The 19,991-nt window shown below is 38.5% G+C and overlaps 1 pseudogene; it reads left to right on the forward strand.

Annotated features, from left to right (window-relative positions):
- Positions 1-697: 697 nt before the first annotated feature.
- On the forward strand, positions 698-19,120 carry LOC149186384 (SKP1-interacting partner 15-like; annotated as a pseudogene).
- The last annotated feature ends 871 nt before the right edge of the window (positions 19,121-19,991 follow it).

Consider the following 19,991-nt stretch of genomic DNA (forward strand, 5'->3'; position numbering starts at 1 on the left):
CTTTCCATAATCTTAGGTATCTTAATGATGTTGATCAGCTGAAAACTATATCCTTCTCAGAATTGAAATGGAGGTATTACAAGTTGATTGCGATTGGTGTGATTATGGGTAGATACATTTTGAATTGAACCCAATGATCCAATACTGCATGAACCTTCCCTACTGAGGTCATTTGACTATGTTATATCTCAGAAGTACTTGCTTGAATCCAAACTATAACAACGCTTGCAAGTTATGCTGAGAAGAATAATAACCCATATTTCTTTTTGGCATGTAACCATAGATTTTATTTCTTATTTTCCATAGTATCCCATCATTGTGAAAGCTCAAAACATACCTCGAATCACACATGTTGGCGCGGTGCAAAATCCTTGTTTAAATTTTATCAAAATATTATTGCAGATATCTCTGATAACATGGATTGGGATCACATTCACGGAGGTTCACTGGAAATAAAATTGGTAATCAAGCTCATTCTAGTGAAATTATGGCCCATGAAAATAATTTTATAGTGTTTTCTTTTCATGGGATGATCTGCCAAGGGACATGTTAGATCGAGTTTTCTCCCATCTTCTTATCGTTGACATAGTTCACTCTCGATTTGTTTGCAAGCACTGGAATCAAATCTTGACATCCATCCAATTCTCACAGTGTCAACTCCTGGCTCACCCTCATATATGCCCAAGGAGACGACAGAATGGATAACAACTACAGACTCCTCAATCTCTACGACCCATCATTGCACATATTCTATGAATTGGATCTCTCATTCCTCCCTCTCCAATTCATAACCCTAGTGACAACCTCATGAGGATTGGTTTGCGTCGTAGAGTCCAACTCCACCATTTCACTTTGCCTCTGCAATCCCTTAACTAAGAAGTACAGGATTCTCCCTCCCCTCCATGACCTCGTATCCTTCCCCGTTATGTTAATGATCGAAGATCTAGGGTTTTAGTCCCACAAGATACTAATCATGGCTGATGGCCTTCATGTTTGTTACTGTCCACACGATGGCCTTCAAGTTTGTTACTATCCACACAATAATCGCTAGATTAGATTTGGATGCAAACCCTTCAGACCTATAAGCCCTGTGATGGCTTTCAATGGTGTAATCTATGGGCTTGAGGATGTGGGTTCTACTTGGCATCCCAGGTGGAGGCTTGCTAGTTTAAAAATAGATGATGTGTATGGGGGATTCTGGAACCCTGCTAAAAATGACATCTAAGATGATATTGTTAAAGAGCCTCGACTTATCAAGGGAAGAGGGCACTGCTTGATAATGGAAGGGGGTTTGAAGTCATCGTTCTCATTGAATTTGGTTTGTTCTACATTTGTGATTCTGGAACTTGATCTCAACAACCTTGAACAGTTAATGTTTCCCATGTTCCACTTCAATGGAGGGCATTCACCTGCGTAGTCGCAACTAAAGGTGGAACGAACATTTGTATTCTCAACATGTCTACAAGTGATATATAGAGCCATAAAGCATCATCGTGTCACAGGTCAGATCTCAGGTTTTCCGATAGTTTTATCCAAGACCCTGTAACTACTTCCCATAATGAAACATATTTTCCACTACACTTTGGATGCTATTCTAAAGTGATACAAAGCCAAAATTTATTCATTCTGAAGGAAGTTTCCTTCAAGCAGACAGTGGCTATGATTGTGATTGGATGAAAGTAGAGGAGTAGGGTGATTCATAGATTGAATAAGGGAAACATTGTAATTTTTGAATTATTCTTGGGATGTGTATTTGGCGTGGGACTACTAGTTCACATATACCAAGAAAAATCTATGATAATGAATCTGTATCAATTTTGCAAGTTTTGCATGATGACATTGTTAGAGAAGTGGGACTCCAAAGAATTGGCTTTGTCAAATTGATTTTTTTTTTCCATGTGAGCATATGGATATTATATGGGATCATAGAACCTAGTGAACATATTTCCATGGATTCATAGAACTAAGTGAACACATTTTTGAAGGGTGGTTTACCTTGAACAATGGACAAGGAAAAATATTTTGTTTCTGAAATATTGGAAACATTTGTAGTATGATGAACACCATTCGTTTGGAGGTCACTACAGTGGTACAACAACCAATAGGGCCACTACACAGTTACCCTACGGGTTATGATGAATTCCCAGAATCCTTAATTCCTATTTGAAAAAGAGTGGTAAATATATCGATGGTTTATCGTGTGGTTGAGTATTTGTAGAGAGAGGGGAACCCTAAAATTTGGGGTAAATATTTTTTCGGTGGATAGAGAGCTAATATTTTTCAAGACATTTCTTGGAAATATTTTTGAATAGAAGGAAGAACTAGAGACTCAAACTGAAGGGATTGCAACAATAAATTCAAGAATAGTACTTGTTCAATTCCTTGCCACTAAGAGGAAATTAGTGTTGGAATTTAATTCCAACTGCAACATAAACAGCTGGACAGAAATCTGATTTTCTGTAGATATTCCAGGCTGTTCGATGTATCAAAGTATTTTGCACATTAATGTGCATTAAATTCTCAGAATTGAATTCCCCTGCCACCGGCGACTTAATTTCTTGAGAAAGGCATCACCGCTTTGCTGCATTCAATACGCAGATAAGCGTTAGAAGATATTTGTATTATTTTATTGTTTAAACTCAGATATGTTTTTTCTTACAAATGTAATGAACAGCAGTTCTGTTTTAAGGTTAGAAGACTGTAGAAAAAGACAGAACCAGGCAGAGCAAAAAAACAGCAAGAAAACAGTGTCGCTGTGTTTTGGAGCAGCAATGCATTCTACAGGCTGTAACAGCAACTGTCTGTGTGTTTCAGCAACAGACTGTGTGGCTGAAGCTGTAATTCTCTGAGATAGTAAGGAACTGTTTTGTGGAACTGAAGCGTTCCTGATGTAATCCCTCTGTCAAGAGGAAGATGCTTTTCAGCATAATCTTGTGTGAAAATCCCTCTATGTAAGGAAGACGAATTTGTATCAGTTGGTTTACTGTTTATAAATGCAAGTTATTTTTACGTTGCTGTTACACCGTAAGCAGAAAAATAAACTTGACATCAAAACAGCGTGTTGCTGTTACACGAGTTTCAGCGTAGCTGAAACACTGTTGTTGTTACACTGCAAACAACAACTGACGAAACTATGTTGCTGAAACACTGTATTCCGCAAACGATTTTTATTTCCGCTGTGTTAAAACAGAGTATTGTTCTGTTTTTCAGTTTTGTTTAGAATTATCAGAAATTTCAACATGGTATCAGAGATGGTCTAGGCACTCAGTGAGTCAAAAACAGAGCTTGTTTTTCACTGTAGGTGCTGCAAGAAGCTTGTTGAGCGGACTTTTTCCAGCAGAGAAAGTTTTTGCTTGTTTTTCATTTTACAGACAGTATCTCTTCTTTACCTATACGGAGTTAAGATGGCAGATGCTGGAACAGGTTTGAAAAATTCCCAACTGCCACAGTTTAATGGGAAAAATCACAGTTATTGGTCAATAACAATGAAAGCATTGTTTGCTTCTCAAGGAATATGGGAGCTGGTTGAAACTGGATATGTTGAACCTGCAGATGCAACAGCGTTGGCTGCTTTGACAGTAGCAGAAAGAGACCAGTTGAAGAGCGACAGGAAGAAGGATGCAAAAGCCCTCTTTTTTCTCTTCCAATCAGTACATGAAAGTGTTTTTCCACGGATTACAGCAGCAACAAAATCCAAGGAGGCATGGGATATTCTCAAAACTGCCTATCAAGGCATGGAGAAGGTGAAGACTGCAAAGTTGCAGATGTTGAGGAGAGACTTTGAAAATCTCAGCATGAAGGAATCTGAAACAATAGATTCATTCTTCACTCAAGTTATTGGGTTGATAACCCAGATAAGATCTCATGGTGAGATTCTTGAGGAAAGAAGGATTGTAGAGAAGATCTTGAGAATTTTTCCCTCAAGGTTTGAATCTATTGTGGTAGCAATAGAAGAAACAAAAGATCTCTCACAGTTCACGGTAGATGAGCTGAGTGCTTCTCTTATGTCTCATGAACACAGACTGAGTAGAGGAACAGATTCCTCTTTTTAGCAAGCATTCAAGACTCAGATGTCTTTTGACCGAGGAAAAGGTCAAGGTAGAGCAAATAACAGAGGTCGTGGAAGAAGCCAAAACAGAGGCAGAAATTATCCTGCAAGCGGAAGGAGCTGCAATCAGAACCAAGCTGAAGGTTCAAGAAAACAACAAGCTCATGGACAAAGGTATGACAAATCCCAAGTCCAATGTCATTATTGTAAGAAATATGGGCACTATGCCAATGAATGCAAGAAAAAACAAAATGACATGAATAATAGGCAGAATGCTAATTTTGCAAATGAAGAAGATAAGAACCCAAAGAACGCGCTGTTAACATGTAACATAACACAAGACAAACAAGAAGATTTTTGGTTCTTAGACTCAGGTTGTAGTAATCACATGACTGGAAATATTGCAATGTTTGCCAATTTGGATGAAAATGTGAAATCTGAGGTAACAACAGAGACTGATAGTAAAATATCTGTCAAGGGTAAGGGCAGAGTCAGTATCCAAGCAAGAAATGGAGAACAGATGATTGTGCCAGAGGTATACTATGTACTTGGTCTGAAATGTAATCTTTTGAGCATTGGACAGCTCATTGACAAAGGTTACAATGTGTTCTTCAAAGATGATATGTGTACAATCAGAGACATACCTCCAAGTAAGAAGATCATTGCACAGGTGCAGATGACCAGCAATAGAATGTTTCCTCTCAAACTCACGGCAGATTTGAAGGAAGGAAGAACTATTGCAGTTGTTACACAAGAAGTCTTTCTGGAACAAGTGAAAGATGAGAATTGGTTGTGGCACTTGAGATTTGGACATCTCAATTTCGGAGGCTTGAATCTGTTGCACAGAAAGGGAATGGTAAAGGGATTGCCGTTGATTGAGAAACCGGACAGCCTTTGTGAAGGCTGCATCTTGGGCAAGCAACACAAAGAAAGCTTTCCAGCAGGAAAGAGTGTAAGGGCAAAATCACCCTTGGAAATTGTTTACTCTGATGTGTGTGGACCGATGCAAATACCATCATTTGCTGGAAATAAATATGTTTTAACTTTCATTGATGATTACACCAGAAAGACATGGGTGTATATGCTGAAACAGAAAAGTGAAGTGTTTGAGAAATTCTGGCACTTCAAAACTCTTGTTGAGAAGCAGTGTGGGCATTATATCAAAGTGCTCAGAATAGATAGAGGAGGAGAGTACATCTCCCAAGACTTTCTGCGTTTTTGCAGAGAGAATGGCATACAGAAGCAGTTCACGGCAAGGTATACACCTCAGCAAAACGGTGTTGCCGAAAGGAAAAATAGGACCATTCTTGACATGGTCAGAAGTATGCTGAAGGCAAAACACTTGCCGCATGAGTATTGGGCAGAAGCTGTTACTTGCGCAGTTTACATCTTGAATAGATGCCCAACTAAAGTTGTCATGAACAAAATACCTGAAGAGGCATGGAGTGTGTTAGTGCTTGAGATTTCACCCTAGGCTGAGGAAGGTAAACCTTCAAGGCAACATCAAACCATTTCACCTCGTAGCTAGCCCTACGGGGTATGAGAAGGCTCTCTCCGGTCAAACTCGGTAGATCTTTCAATAGGATGAGCTGACCCAATTAGGAACACTGATATTAGGCTAGTAAACTGATAAGGAGGGTTGATTTAAATTTTTTGGTGTTTTTGGTGGCAATTGGAGGGAGTGCGATTCAGGGTGCGGGGATTGAGCTCAGTTTTTGCAGGTGGGTCTTTGGGGCAAGGTAGGAGTTTGTGCTGATGCCTTTAGCTGAGATGGATGATCAAAGAAGAAAAAAGAGAAGCTAAAGAGGGCAAACAATGACTTTGAATCCTCTCTAGACAGTGGAAAACATAAACATTAAACAAATTTGAAAGCTGAGCATGGCAAGCATGAATTTAAACTTTATCACTTCATTTGTTTAATAAGATGCAGTAAAGAAAGAGATGGAACACATAAACACACTTACAATTACAATAAGAGAACACACCATCAACACAAGAGTCCACAAGAATCCCAATGATGTCTGCAAAACCCTGGTCTTCCCTTTCCTCAAATTGCAGAGATACAAGTAAAATATACAATAGGAGCTTCTCCCTCAAGAGTCCAACCATGAAAATGAGCAAGAGAAGGCATAATATAGATGATCTAACTCCTTTCCCCACCTCTAGGGGTCGAGCTCAGCTTCCTAGGAGCTGTTTCAACTAATTCCAAACTAAGCACTAGATAATAGGCAGTCAAAACAACTTGCCTCTAAAACTTAGGAAACCTATCCATGCATTAAATATTTACCATTTACATTCAAGAAACTTCTAGAAGTGATCAAGGAGAGTAAAAGTATCTTAGAGCCATGAAAGTTACATAAAAATCCATGATTTACATGCCCAAAACATTAAACTAAGTGAAAACAGTGTTTTTCTGGCCGAACTGGTCAAAATAGACAAAATTCCCTGACATGCAGCGCACATGTGCTTGACACGTAGCGCACATTGAGAGGCCCGTTTGAGGGCCTTCCCGGTGTCCAAATCAGGTGAACGCTAGCTCATTGGAAAGGTCTGCGAGTCTTCTTTTCAACCCCACTGGAATTTTTGAATTTGGAGTTCATTTGACCCCTCAAAACGCAATTCTCCCAAGACAGCTTTCTGCAACTCAAAATAGGGGCAGAAAGTCAAAATTTGCATGTATTTTGAGCTTTTGGAAGCCCAAATCTCCATAAAAACTGAAGTCCATCCATAGGTAGGTGTAACTTTGCATGAAAATTCCAAAAATGCTGAGTTTTTCCCGTTCTGAGTTGCCCCCATGTAGCGTAGCGCACGGGGCGCTGCATGTCAAAAGGCCAAAACCTGTCAATTTCACAAAAAAATCACAAATGACAAAATTTTCTCCAAATTTCTTGAAATTTGGGCTGGGAGACCCCAATCAAGTACCATGCTCAGTCAAAGAGGCTTTGGCCAAAATTTGGAGTGGATCGGGCGTTTTCCTTCGTTTTTGTGCTTTGGCCAACCGTCCTTGGAGCACCTTCGTTCTCGCTGGCATTTTTGACATTTCTCTCAAACCATGACACCTGTGTAAAACATGAAGGAGGTTTTTCTTCCTTGGCATGTTGTGGACAAAAACCACTCTCAGTTTTGAAAAATTCATCTTTGATTGCTCAGAAACAGCTTTTGAGTGAAACTTGTCCCGATGTGTGAAACAAGGAATTTTGTCAAAATGAAGCGAAATGAAGGGGATAGGGGGCTTCTAAATTCTTGGGGAAATTTGTGGGAGTGGGGAGGGATGTTAGGAAGCAGGGGAAAATGGAATCTCAGAGATTGAGTGAGGGGAAGGGGTCCAAAAGGGCAAAACACAGGCCCAACCTAGAAAATTGCCAGGTTGTAGCTAGAAACTAGGGTTTGTGGAAAAATGAGGAATTTGGCGGATCTAAGGGATGGGAAGTGTTTGGTAAGGTACTTTAAGGATAGGGGAAGGTGTATGAACATCAGGAAACAAGTTTTGCCGGAGATTTGGCCGCCCAAGAGGAATTGGCTTTCAAAACCCTAGGAGAGGGAAATGACCTTGCCAAGGCACAACTGAAGCATGAACACGGTGTAAAATGACCCATTCGACACTGACATGATAATGAAAACCCTCTGAATGATGATAGGATCAGCTGAATGATGACATGGACTGACATTTGGGCAAACCCTAGACCTAATGCCTAGTGACCAAATTTTGCTTGAAGACTCACTGAAATGACAAAATTTGACCTTGACACTCTGAGACCACTTTGTAAGAGTACATTTGATCACTGGAGGAAGGCTGGAAAGACTGACACTAACATTGGCTCCAATGGGGATGGTAGCTCCTTGGAGGTGCCAAGAACCTTAGACCTCTGGGAGAGCAGACCAGTGCTTTACAATCATTGGGCAATGGAGTCATAAACTCAAGCTGAAATGCATGACTGAAAACTGACACAAACTAACTTAACAACAAGACTAAAAATTGACTCATAAAGGACTCATGACTCAACTAAAAACTGACTCGATACTTAAACACAATCGACTAACTGAAAATGATGCTCAAAGTGGAGCTTATTCATCAAAACCTACTCTAACGGTTTCATTCATCACCTGATCAAGTGAAATGAAACAACCAATGCAACCAAGTAAATATCTCATCTGCTGTTTGAATTCTCCACAAGTGATTTCTTATGAACAACAAAAGAGAACTATTGAAAGGCAACTCCCATGACAACTTAGAAACAGATCCGTTGAATGATATGAATTCTCTATCCGCCTCCAAAAACACTGCATAAGGATCTTGAAGTTCAAGCACACTAGAACTTAGCTCATCCAATGGATTACTTCTCTTTTCCTCATACCATGAATGCAAACTTTGATCTGAGCCTTGTGATGAGACCTCTGCTAAAAATGACAAAGAAACCGGCTGCCGGATCAAATTCATATCAGCACATGATTCAAGCTCGCATGTAGTCAATGGAGAAAGACTTTGACTGCAAACCTCATCCAAAACATCAGCTATTGGATCATGAAAAACTTGAAAAGACTGTTGCAATCCCATTTCTATTGGTTCCATTGTGATTACATGATTGCCTACATGCTGCTCATCTTGTTCTTGAGAAATTTTACGAGAATTCTGCCTTATAAACTGAAATGCTTCAAAACAAAAGGGTATAGAATCTTCCTGCATCATCAAATCAGGTATCTCGGTTGCCACACCTTCATCTATAATCTGCCCTTCAATTTCATTTGGTGGCTGCAAATCTGATGCTACAGGCTGCTCAAGAATTTTGTTATCTGTCTCATTCTCAACATTAAATGATTTACTATGCAATCTACCCTTCAAAAACTGAATTGATTCAAAACAAAATGGTATGGAGTCACCTTGAATCATTTGATCAAATATGTCAGCTTCCATGCTTTCATCTGCAACTTGAAAACCAATGGCTTTCGGGGGTTGCAAATCTGAATATGAACAGTCTTGAACAAAATTTTCATTGCTCCCAAGATGGTCCAAATCAAGACTTGTTGACATTTGATTTCTGATTGCATGGTAGTTATCTCTGATGAACTGAAACGAATCAAAGCAAAAAGGCAAAGATCCTTCACTTACTTCAAAATTTGCTGCACTTTCCTCGTCAATGTCATAGCTGATATGTGATGGCTGAACATTGTTTTCAAACTGCTGAAAATGAACTTCTTCCTCCCACAAACGAGCTGTTGATTTGTCTGCAAGCTTAGCTTCGGTTTGGAGAACATAATCATCATCATACTCATCAAATTGAGGCAAATCATCATCAAACATACACGTCATATCAACAGTTCTTTCTTCTCCAAGATGATCTACAAAACAATCATTATCAGTGCTATGACAACTAGGATGAGAGACAAAATGTTTTGGATCAGCAACTTGTTCTTCTTCAATCAGCGAGCCATGAGCATGAACATCATAAGAATTTCTTGCGGTGATCTTCTTCATCATCTCTTCTACTGCACTTACCAAAATGTCAAGCTTTACCTCTAAAGATGTCGATTTTTCCGGATCTATATTTTTCATCTCTTCTTCCTTCATTCTTGCCCGTCGGATCAGCAGATGCGCCTCTACATTTACTGCACTGTTTTGCATCTCGTGAAGTGTTGCAATGTCCCTTTCTCTCAGCTGAAACTCCATCTCCGGATCAAAGGCACCCGGGTAGTGCAAGAGAGCAGATCTAAGAGTAGGCCTTATATCAATTGGGATCGAATAATAAACATGGTTAAATCTGGCTGAAAACTGCTGTAATGTCTCCCCTGGCAATCTTTTCAGCTGATTATACTCTTCTACAATCAAGAAAAGGTTCTGCCCAATCATCCACCTGTCGAGAAAAACTTTGACAAACTGCTGGAAATCTGAGATGCTTGCATCAGGCAAAGCTTTGAACCAACTCTTCACTTTGGCTTGCAAAGAAAGAGCAAAAAGCCTCATACTAACATCTTCTTCATCAACTTCAAAAAGATCTAGAAAATTCTCAAAATTCTGGACATGTTGCTCAGCGTTGACATTCTTACATTCACCATCAAACATCGGCAAGTATAGATCATAGTTTTTGGGGAAAGCATGAAGAAAAGAAGGTAAGACAAGAGGTTTATACCGATCTGGAATTTTACAAGGTGTAGGGGTATGTACAGTAGGTATAGAATCAGTCTTGGTCTCTTGGGGCTCATCAATTTGAAGATAGTCATCACAAGATTTGGGAAAAGGATCTTGATCAAGCTCAAAGGCATGCAAATCTTGGGTATTTACAATCTTCAAAGGGAAAGAATCAACTGCAGGCCGAGGATCTCTTCTCAAATACAATATACTTTGCAAAGAAGTTTTGACATTCTTGGGAAAAGAGAAGAAATAATTTATGACAAAGAACGAAATGTATTGGATGAAATTCCAACTTGAGTACCTGATCTTGCCATATTCTCCTTTCATGTTTTTGCTGGTCGGGATCATCCTCCAGTGGAGTCTTTGGATCTGATCTTCAAAACTGATTTAGAGTCGCCAAGTGAATGATTTCAGCCTTGCAAGTGTCTGATCATTGTCCACCATCAACAATCAGATCTGAACTTGATACATGTACTAGGGTAAAGTGTCAATGAAGCGCTACGTTCACAAGCTCACGGAGATTGACTGAAGCAGCGTTTATCTACTAACGCTGATGTAAAACAAGAGCATTTTCGAAGGCTACCTGGCGTAACTTCAGGCTCCGTCTAAGCTTATGAATTAAACACACCAATAAGCAAACAATCACTTTGTTCTCCCCAGTATGGTCGCCACTATGTTAGCGCTTGAGATTTCACCCTAGTCTGAGGAAGGTAAACCTTCAAGGCAACATCAAACCATTTCACCTCGTAGCTAGCCCTACGGGGTATGAGACGGCTCTCTCCGGTCAAACTCGGTAGATCTTTCAATAGGATGAGCTGACCCAATTAGGAACACTGATATTAGGCTAGTAAACTGATAAGGAGGGTTGATTTAAAGTTTTTGGTGTTTTTGGTGGCAATTGGAGGGAGTGCGATTCAGGGTGCGGGGATTGAGCTTAGTTTTTGCAGGTGGGTCTTTGGGGCAAGGTAGGAGTTTGTGCTGATGCCTTTAGCTGAGATGGATGATCAAAGAAGAAAAAAGAGAAGCTAAAGAGGGCAAACAATGACTTTGAATCCTCTCTAGACAGTGGAAAACATAAACATTAAACAAATTTGAAAGCTGAGCATGGCAAGCATGAATTCAAACTTTATCACTTCATTTGTTTAATAAGATGCAGTAAAGAAAGAGATGGAACACATAAACAAACTTACAATTACAATAAGAGAACAAACCATCAACACAAGAGTCCACAAGAATCCCAATGATGTCTGCAAAACCCTGGTCTTCCCTTTCCTCAAATTGCAGAGATACAAGTAAAATATACAATAGGAGCTTCTCCCTCAAGAGTCCAACCATGAAAATGAGCAAGAGAAGGCATAATATATATGATCTAACTCCTTTCCCCACCTCTAGGGGTCGAACTCAGCTTCCTAGGAGCTGTTTCAACTAATTCCAAACTAAGCACTAGATAATAGGCAGTCAAAACAACTTGCCTCTAAAACTTAGGAAACCTATCCATGCATTAAATATTTACCATTTACATTCAAGAAACTTCTAGAAGTGATCAAGGAGAGTAAAAGTATCTTAGAGCCATGAAAGTGACATAAAAATCCATGATTTACATGCCCAAAACATTAAACCAAGTGAAAACAGTGTTTTTCTGGCCGAACTGGTCAAAATAGGCAAAATTCCCTGACATGCAGCGCACATGTGCCTGACACGTAGCGCACATTGAGAGGCCTGTTTGAGGGCCTTCCCGGTGTCCAAATCAGGTGCAAGCTAGCTCATTGGAAAGGTCTGCGAGTCTTCTTTCCAACCCCACCGGAATTTTTGAATTTGGAGTTCATTTGACCCCTCAAAACTCAATTCTCCCAAGACAGCTTTCTGCAACTCAAAATAGGGGCAGAAAGTCAAAATTTGCATGTATTTTGAGCTTTTGGAAGCCCAAATCTCCATAAAAACTGAAGTCCATCCATAGGTAGGTGTAACTTTGCATGAAAATTCCAAAAATGCTGAGTTTTTCCCGTTCTGAGTTGCCCCCATGTAGCGTAGCGCACGGGGCGCTGCATGTCAAAAGGCCAAAACCTGTCAATTTCACAAAAAATTCACAAATGACAAAATTTTCTCCAAATTTCTTGAAATTTGGGCTGGGAGACCCCAATCAAGTACCATGCTAATTCAAAGAGGCTTTGGCCAAAATTTGGAGTGGATCGGGCGCTTTCCTTCGTTTTTGTGCTTTGGCCAACCGTCCTTGGAGCACCTTCGTTCTCGCCGACATTTTTGACATTTCTCTCAAACCATGACACATGTGTAAAAAGTGAAGGAGGTTTTTCTTCCTTGGCATGTTCTGGACAAAAACCTCTCTCATTTTTGAAAAATTCATCTTTGATTGCTCAGAAACAGCTTTTGAGTGAAACTTGTCCCGATGTGTGAAACAAGGAATTTTGTCAAAATGAAGCGAAATGAAGGGGATAGGGGGCTTCTAAATTCTTGGGGAAATTTGTGGGAGTGGGGAGGGATGTTAGGAAGCAGGGGAAAATGGAATCTCAGAGATTGAGTGAGGGGAAGGGGTCCAAAAGGGCAAAACACAGGCCCAACCTAGAAAATTGCCAGGTTGTAGCTAGAAACTAGGGTTTGTGGAAAAATGAGGAATTTGGCGGATCTAAGGGATGGGAAGTGTTTGGTAAGGTACTTTAAGGATAGGGGAAGGTGTATGAACATCAGGAAACAAGTTTTTCCGGTGATTTGGCCGCCCAAGAGGAATTGGCTTTCAAAACCCTAGGAGAGGGAAATGACCTTGCCAAGGCACAACTGAAGCATGAACACGGTGTAAAATGACCCATTCGACACTGACATGATAATGAAAACCCTCTGAATGATGATAGGCTCAGCTGAATGATGACATGGATTGACATTTGGGCAAACCCTAGACCTAATGCCTAGTGACCAAATTTTGCTTGAAGACTCACTGAAATGACAAAATTTGACCTTGACACTCTGAGACCACTTTGTAAGAGTACATTTGATCACTGGAGGAAGGCTGGAAAGACTAACACTAACAGAGTGGTAAAAAAAAAACTGTCACTCACATGAGAGTATTCGGTTGTGTGGCATATGCACATGTACCAGATCAGGTAAGGAAGAAGCTTGACAGTAAGGGGGAGAAGTGTGTCTTTATTGGCTATTGTGATGAGTCAAAGCATACAAACTCTATAATCCATCCACCAAGAAATTAATAATAAGCAGAGATGTGCAGTTCATTGAAGATGAAGCTTGGGATGGAAGCTTGGAAAAACAGTGAATGTGAAGACAATTGTGTCTCATGAAGAAGAAGAGGAAGGGACAGCAGCAACTAATCCTTCCTTGGTGGCTCCTCCTCCACCACAGCAAGTACAACAAACCACACCACAAGCTGGAATTCGAACAGCCTTGAGGAGTCAAAGAAGAACAGTTGCTGTTACACCACAAACAGCTGTTGCTGAAACACCACAGGGATCAGAAATACCCTCAAGTTCGGATGGAACTCCAAGCACACCAAGAAGACCAAGATTCAGAAATCTGAATGAGATTTATGAACAAGGAGAGGTAAGTAACAATACCGGTCTGAATTCATTATTCGCTTTGTATTGTCATGTTCATGACCCAATTCATTTTGAAGATGTTGTAAATGAAGATAAATGGATTGAAGCAATGAATGAAGAAATTGGTGCAATCGAGAAGAGTAAAACATGGGAGTTAGTGGACCTCCCTGAAGGCAAAGATGCCATTGGAGTTAAGTGGGTCTATAAGACCAAAAGCAATGCTGAAGGCAAGATTGACAGGAACAATGCAAGGCTTGTTGTGAAAGGCTACAAACAGCAACAAGGCAGAGACTATGATGAGGCTTTTGCACCAGTAGCAAGGATGGAAACAGTCAGAACAGTGTTGTCTATTGCAGCACAACACAAATGGAAGATTTATCAGATGGATGTTAAATCTGCATTCCAGAATGGAGTGTTAAAAGAAGAGGTTTATGTTGAACAACCTCTAGGTTATGAAGTTGAAGGCCAAGAGCATAAAGTTTGTAAACTGAAGAAGGCTCTTTATGGGCTGAAGCAAGCTCCAAGAGCATGGTACAGCAGAATTGATGCTTATCTGATTGAGAATGGGTTTGATAAGTGTGATGGTGAACCCACACTCTACATAAAACAGAATGACGGTAAGATTATTATTGTTGTTTTACATGTAGATGATTTGATTTTTACTAGCAATGATGCTTCTTTCATTACTAATTTTAAAGTAGTCATGAAAAGTGAATTTGAAATGACTGACTTGGGCTTTTTAAGATATTTTCTTGGAATTGAAGTATACCAAAATGAAAATGGTGTTTTCATTTCTCAAGATAAATATGTAAAAGCAGTGTTGAAGAGATTTAACATGCAAAACAGCAACGTAGCTGTGGCTCCAACTGTAATGGGGTTGAAATTGACCAAAGAAGACAGCAGCAAGGATTTTGATCCAAAATTGTACAAGAGCATAGTTGGCAGCCTTATGTACTTGACTGCAACTAGGCCAGACATTATGCACGCTGTGAGTTTAATCTCCAGATTTATGGAAAGACCGAAAGAGACTCATTGACAGGCAGCCAAGAGGATTCTAAGGTATGTAAATGGAACGAAGGGGTTTGGTATTTTATACTCCTCTTCTGAAAGTTTCATGTTGACAGGTTACACTGACAGTGATTGGGCTGGAAGTGTTGATGATAGGAAAAGCACATCGGGATATGTGTTTCATATGGGATCGGAAGCCATCTCATGGGCTTCCAAGAAGCAACCAGTTGTGTCTTTGTCAACAGCAGAGGCAGATTATGTGGCAGCAACAACAGCAGCATGCCAAGCAGTGTGGCTGAGAAGAGTTCTTAGAGATTTGTGTCATGAACAAGAAAGGGCACAACCATTCACTGTGACAATAGCTCAGCAATAGCATTGTCTAAAAACTCTGTTTTTCACAAAAGAACAAAGCACATAGACACCAAATTTCACTTCATCCGTGAATTGGTTAACAATGGTGAGATTGTTTTGCAGCACTGCAGAATAGAGGATCAGCTAGCTGACATCTTGACAAAACCATTAGAAAAGAAAAGTTTTGATCATTTCAGGAAATGCCTGGGTATGCAGCAGTTGAAATTAAGGGGGAGTGTTGGAATTTAATTCCAACTGCAACATAAACAGTTGGACAGAAATCTGATTTTCTGTAGATATTCCAGGTTGTTCGATGTATCAAAGTAGCGCTTGATATTTTGCACATTAATGTGCATTAAATTCTCAGAATTGAATTCCCCTGCCACCGGCGACTTAATTTCTTGAGAAAGGCATCACCGCTTTGCTGCATTCAATACGCAGATAAGCGTTAGAAGATATTTGTATTATTTTATTGTTTAAACTCAGATATGTTTTTTCTTATAAATGTAATGAACAACAGTTCTGTTTTAAGGTTAGAAGAATGTAGAAAAAGACAGAGAAGCAGGCAGAGCAGAAAAACAGCAAGAAAACAATGTCGCTGTGTTTTGGAGCAGCAATGCATTCTACAGGCTGTAACAGCAACTGTCTGTGTGTTTCAGCAACAGACTGTGTGGCTGAAGCTGTAATTCTCTAAGATAGTAAGAAACTGTTTTGTGGAACTGAAGCGTTCCTGATGTAATCCCTCTATCAAGAGGAAGATGCTTTTCAGCATAATCTTGTGTGAAAATCCCTCTATGTAAGGAAGACGAATTTGTATCAGTTGGTTTACTGTTTATAAATACAAGTTATTTTTACGTTGCTGTTACACCGTTGCACGTTGTTGTTACACCGTAAGTAGAAAATAAACTTGACATCAAAACACCGTGTTGTTGTTACACGAGTTTCAGCGTTGCTGGAACACCGTTGCTGTTACACTGCAAACAGCAACTGATGAAACTGCGTTGCTGAAACACTGTACTCCGCAAACGATTTTTATTTCCACTGTGTTAAAACAGAGTATTGTTCTGTTTTTCAGTTTTGTTTGGAATTATCAGAAATTTCAACTATTAGCTCTTTAATAAATTTGAAGAACAAAGGTTGAGTATATAAGCTAGAAATAGAATCCAGCGTGCACGACTTAAAGGAGGAGATAAAAAGACTTACCATTTTAGTACGACTCAATAATCACAATCTCAATAAAATCCCTCGTACAAAACATTGGAGATGTGTTAAAGTAAAAAATAAAAGTTGGTTTGAAGTAAAAAATAAAAGTTGGTTTAAAGAGTAAGGAAGTATATTCCTAACACTTCATATCTTGCTCAACCAATGACATAAACAGAGGTAGATATGTCTCTATAAAAAACATGAGCAAACAAATAGAGAATGTCAAAACATGTTTAGTCTTAAAAGCCATTCAAGAGAAGTCATGGTCATTATCATTTTTGGAAGACATCCTCTTCTTGAATTCTTCACCTTTCCATCCAACAAGTCATGTGTTTGAAAAGATTTTGAGTTGTCGTTGTTTTTGAGTGGATGTAGATTTATTTCAGTAATAAAGGTGGTCATAAATCAACTTCCAAACAGGGTGGGAGGAATCCTCGAAACCAAAATGGATGTTAAAAGTTGTATACTAAAGGCTTATATTAAATTTCAAAAGGAGGGAGCTATTTTAGTGATCATGTCACTGTAAGTTCATTTCCATCTAAAAATAATGGTTTGGTAAGTAAAATCATTATGGATTATTTGAACCTGTTGTGTTATACAACAACCCTCCCCATTTCAAAATTTTTATCTAAAATTTTAATAAGAAATGGGTCTTTTTTTTTAGAACTTAGATAAAATGAATAAAACTTTTAAAAAATCAATAGTTGTGATAAGTCTTTTGCTTTAAGGTTAAGTTCAATAAGAATCACAATTTTGCAAAATCTGTACAACACATGAAAATCCTTATGAAAAGTTCTGATCTGATTTAAATATTAAACAAGACCTTGTCATAAAACAAATATAAATGAATGTGTCACATCCTTTGTTTAAAATATAGACTTAAGTTTCCATTGGAAATCGAAAGCGCATATCACAACTTATCAAGGAATCATTCCAAGGGGTCATATAAATCTTCCGATGCGATAAGCTGATCGCAATCAGCCATCGCTGAAAGTACGAAACGCATAATAAATGCCCATTTGGAAACTACCGATGCGATTTCATTATTGGAAAGCGCACTTTTCAATAAAAGTGAAATATAATCGTTAAGCGAATGTTTGTGGGTCTAAATTATAAGTCAATTATAAATAAAAAGCAAAACGTTTTATTCAAGTGATCCTGCTTACCATCCATCGCACTTGGAACTTTACAAATGAAACAGTTAAGCATAACAGTTATACCTCCCGATATGCAATATGCAATTAATCGTTTATCGTTGATCGGGAAGTTACGATATTTATTTTAAAAGAATCATTATCAAGATTTGCAATGCGACATATTTTTATGGCATTTAAGTGTCATGTTGGCAGTTATGGAAAATCATTAATTAAGTAGTTATGGTTGAATCCTTCAAGGATTTCGTCCGTGGTAGTGTAATATATCAAATCCATAACACTCATTGCGCTTAATTGTCATTAATCTTGTATATTGTGTATTAGCTTTGAGCAAATATTTCTTCTGTTATGTTCTTTCGTTTCATTGTGCAGAGCAAGTCTGCTACATTCCAGGATGAGTCAAGCTTCGAAAATCCAGCCAATACTCGCAATCTGTCAGCTACAAGCACAAGAAAGGACGCCGATTCAATGAATTAGTTCAATCACTATCGCACTGCTATTTTTATTGCAAATCCCAGATTTTCATGTCTACAGTTTGAACAGCTCATAGCAATTTTTGTTGATAGTTTGTTTTTATTTTTATTATTTAAGACCCTTTCATGTATTTAGAAAGGGTCCTCAATCTATATAAGATTTGACTTAAGAAGTTGCACTTCTGTACTTCTAAATATTTTTTTTTATCAAAAGTGGATCAAGGTTCTGCATTTTTGTGAAAGAAGATTTTTCAAGACTTGCACTTTTGCATTTTCCAGAGGTTTTCTCAAATAGGAAAGTGGAATCGGAGTGTTGTTTACATCGGAAGGATTCAAATGCATGTGGTACTTCTATCATTGTTTTTGTCTTATTTCTTTATGTGAATGAACATTTCTTAAAAGTTGTTATTGTTGATATATGTATGCTCTTTCAAACAATTATTTATTATATCATTTCTAAAAATCAAGAATTGTTTATTTCAAAGGATATATGTCAGCGATATATATTGTGATGAATGCGATAATGTTTCTATAATTACTTTGTTTAATTTCTTAATACAAAATAATCATTATATGAATACATCTTTCTATTTACAAGTAAGCCATCTTTATGATTATTTGTCTATTAGAAATAATCAGAAATCACATTTTTAATAGGATACCCGGGTTATATACTTATATTTGTATATTTTTGAATTGTAGTATAAAACACTTATCACCTTCGTTACACATTATAAAACAATCACCCTTCAACTCATACATCACTGGGAAACTATTTCCATTATATCCAGTCGGAACCACCATACCAAACGGAAAAGGCGCTGCACTAAGGTCCGGATTAGGTGGTTTTCCCCGATGTTGATGCTAGGATTTTAGAGGCATCAACAAAACCTTACTGTTAAATCACTGGATCTAATTACGACTATGACTGTGCTTCTCCCCTGTTTTTCTTTTTCTTGTTCTTATGAATATAAAAGCATACTTTAGATTTTTGTGACTTTCCCTTGGATTTACCTAATTCCTATTGTGTTATTGAATGGTATGAGGCTGGTAGGATGCCCATAGAATTATTGAGACACTTTTATGCTGAAGGTGGGGTCGATATATTCGGTGGGATTGAAGGGGTTTATTTCTCAAGCAGAAAGGTGGGAAGATTGGAGTTTTGGAATTTCTCCAACGTTGGAAACGGATGCTAGAGTTGGGTTGATAATCCTCTTGGACAGAGGAATGTTATTCGCAAAACGTTTCCATTTGAACCCAGACTGGATGTTGTGCCTTGAATAAACGTGAGTGAACGACTTTGTTTTTCTGTTATTTCATTTTCAATGAAACTGAACTGATAATAGTATTCCAATGTGTTAGGAAGTGTTTGTTAACTGAAATTTGAAATCACGGATCTCAGATCTAAAATACTAAAACTGGATCAGTTTTTTCCTTTGTACTATAATTTCTACTTTATAGGGAGGTAGAGAAGGATCTTGATATTCATTGAGAGTTTCCTCTTTTTGAAGAGAAGGGTCTTCTCAGAGCTCAGGTAAGGTCCTGGTCTTACCTCAATAAAAAAGGTTGGTCCTTTCATGCAGCTAGTAAGGCCCTGAATTAGCTTACCAGGTTGAGATATCCGACCAAGACAGACCTTTCAGCACCTTACATTTAGTATGCTCAAGTACCTACTTTCACTGTTGCCATAGGTGAGTGACAACCTTCCCTGAGTTACAAGTATAACCTTATATAATAGTAATATTGTAGTACAGTGGGAAAAGAAACAGGCTACATGGTGAAAACCAATCTTAATCCAGGTGCAAAGGAAGGAGGGTAGGCTATCATTCATGTGATATAATATAATTATGGAAAACTTACCTTCATTGACCAAAGATTTTTGGAGGTAATAGTTGAGTTATCATTGATCCAAAAAGTTATTTTATTTTATTTGAAGTATAGGTTGATTATTTAATTTTTCCAACCATTACATAAATTGAAAATGAAGACAGAAGGGATTTCTTTTAATTTCTCTCTTTTGCTACAAAGGCTGCAATTAATATGGAAGACATTGAAATTTAAAATACT

The sequence above is a fragment of the Pinus tabuliformis genome, chromosome 3_1, assembly GCF_031772625.1.
Source record: "Pinus tabuliformis cultivar Carrire ecotype Pingquan chromosome 3_1, CPIR1, whole genome shotgun sequence".
In the NCBI taxonomy this organism is placed as follows: Eukaryota; Viridiplantae; Streptophyta; class Pinopsida; order Pinales; family Pinaceae; genus Pinus; species Pinus tabuliformis.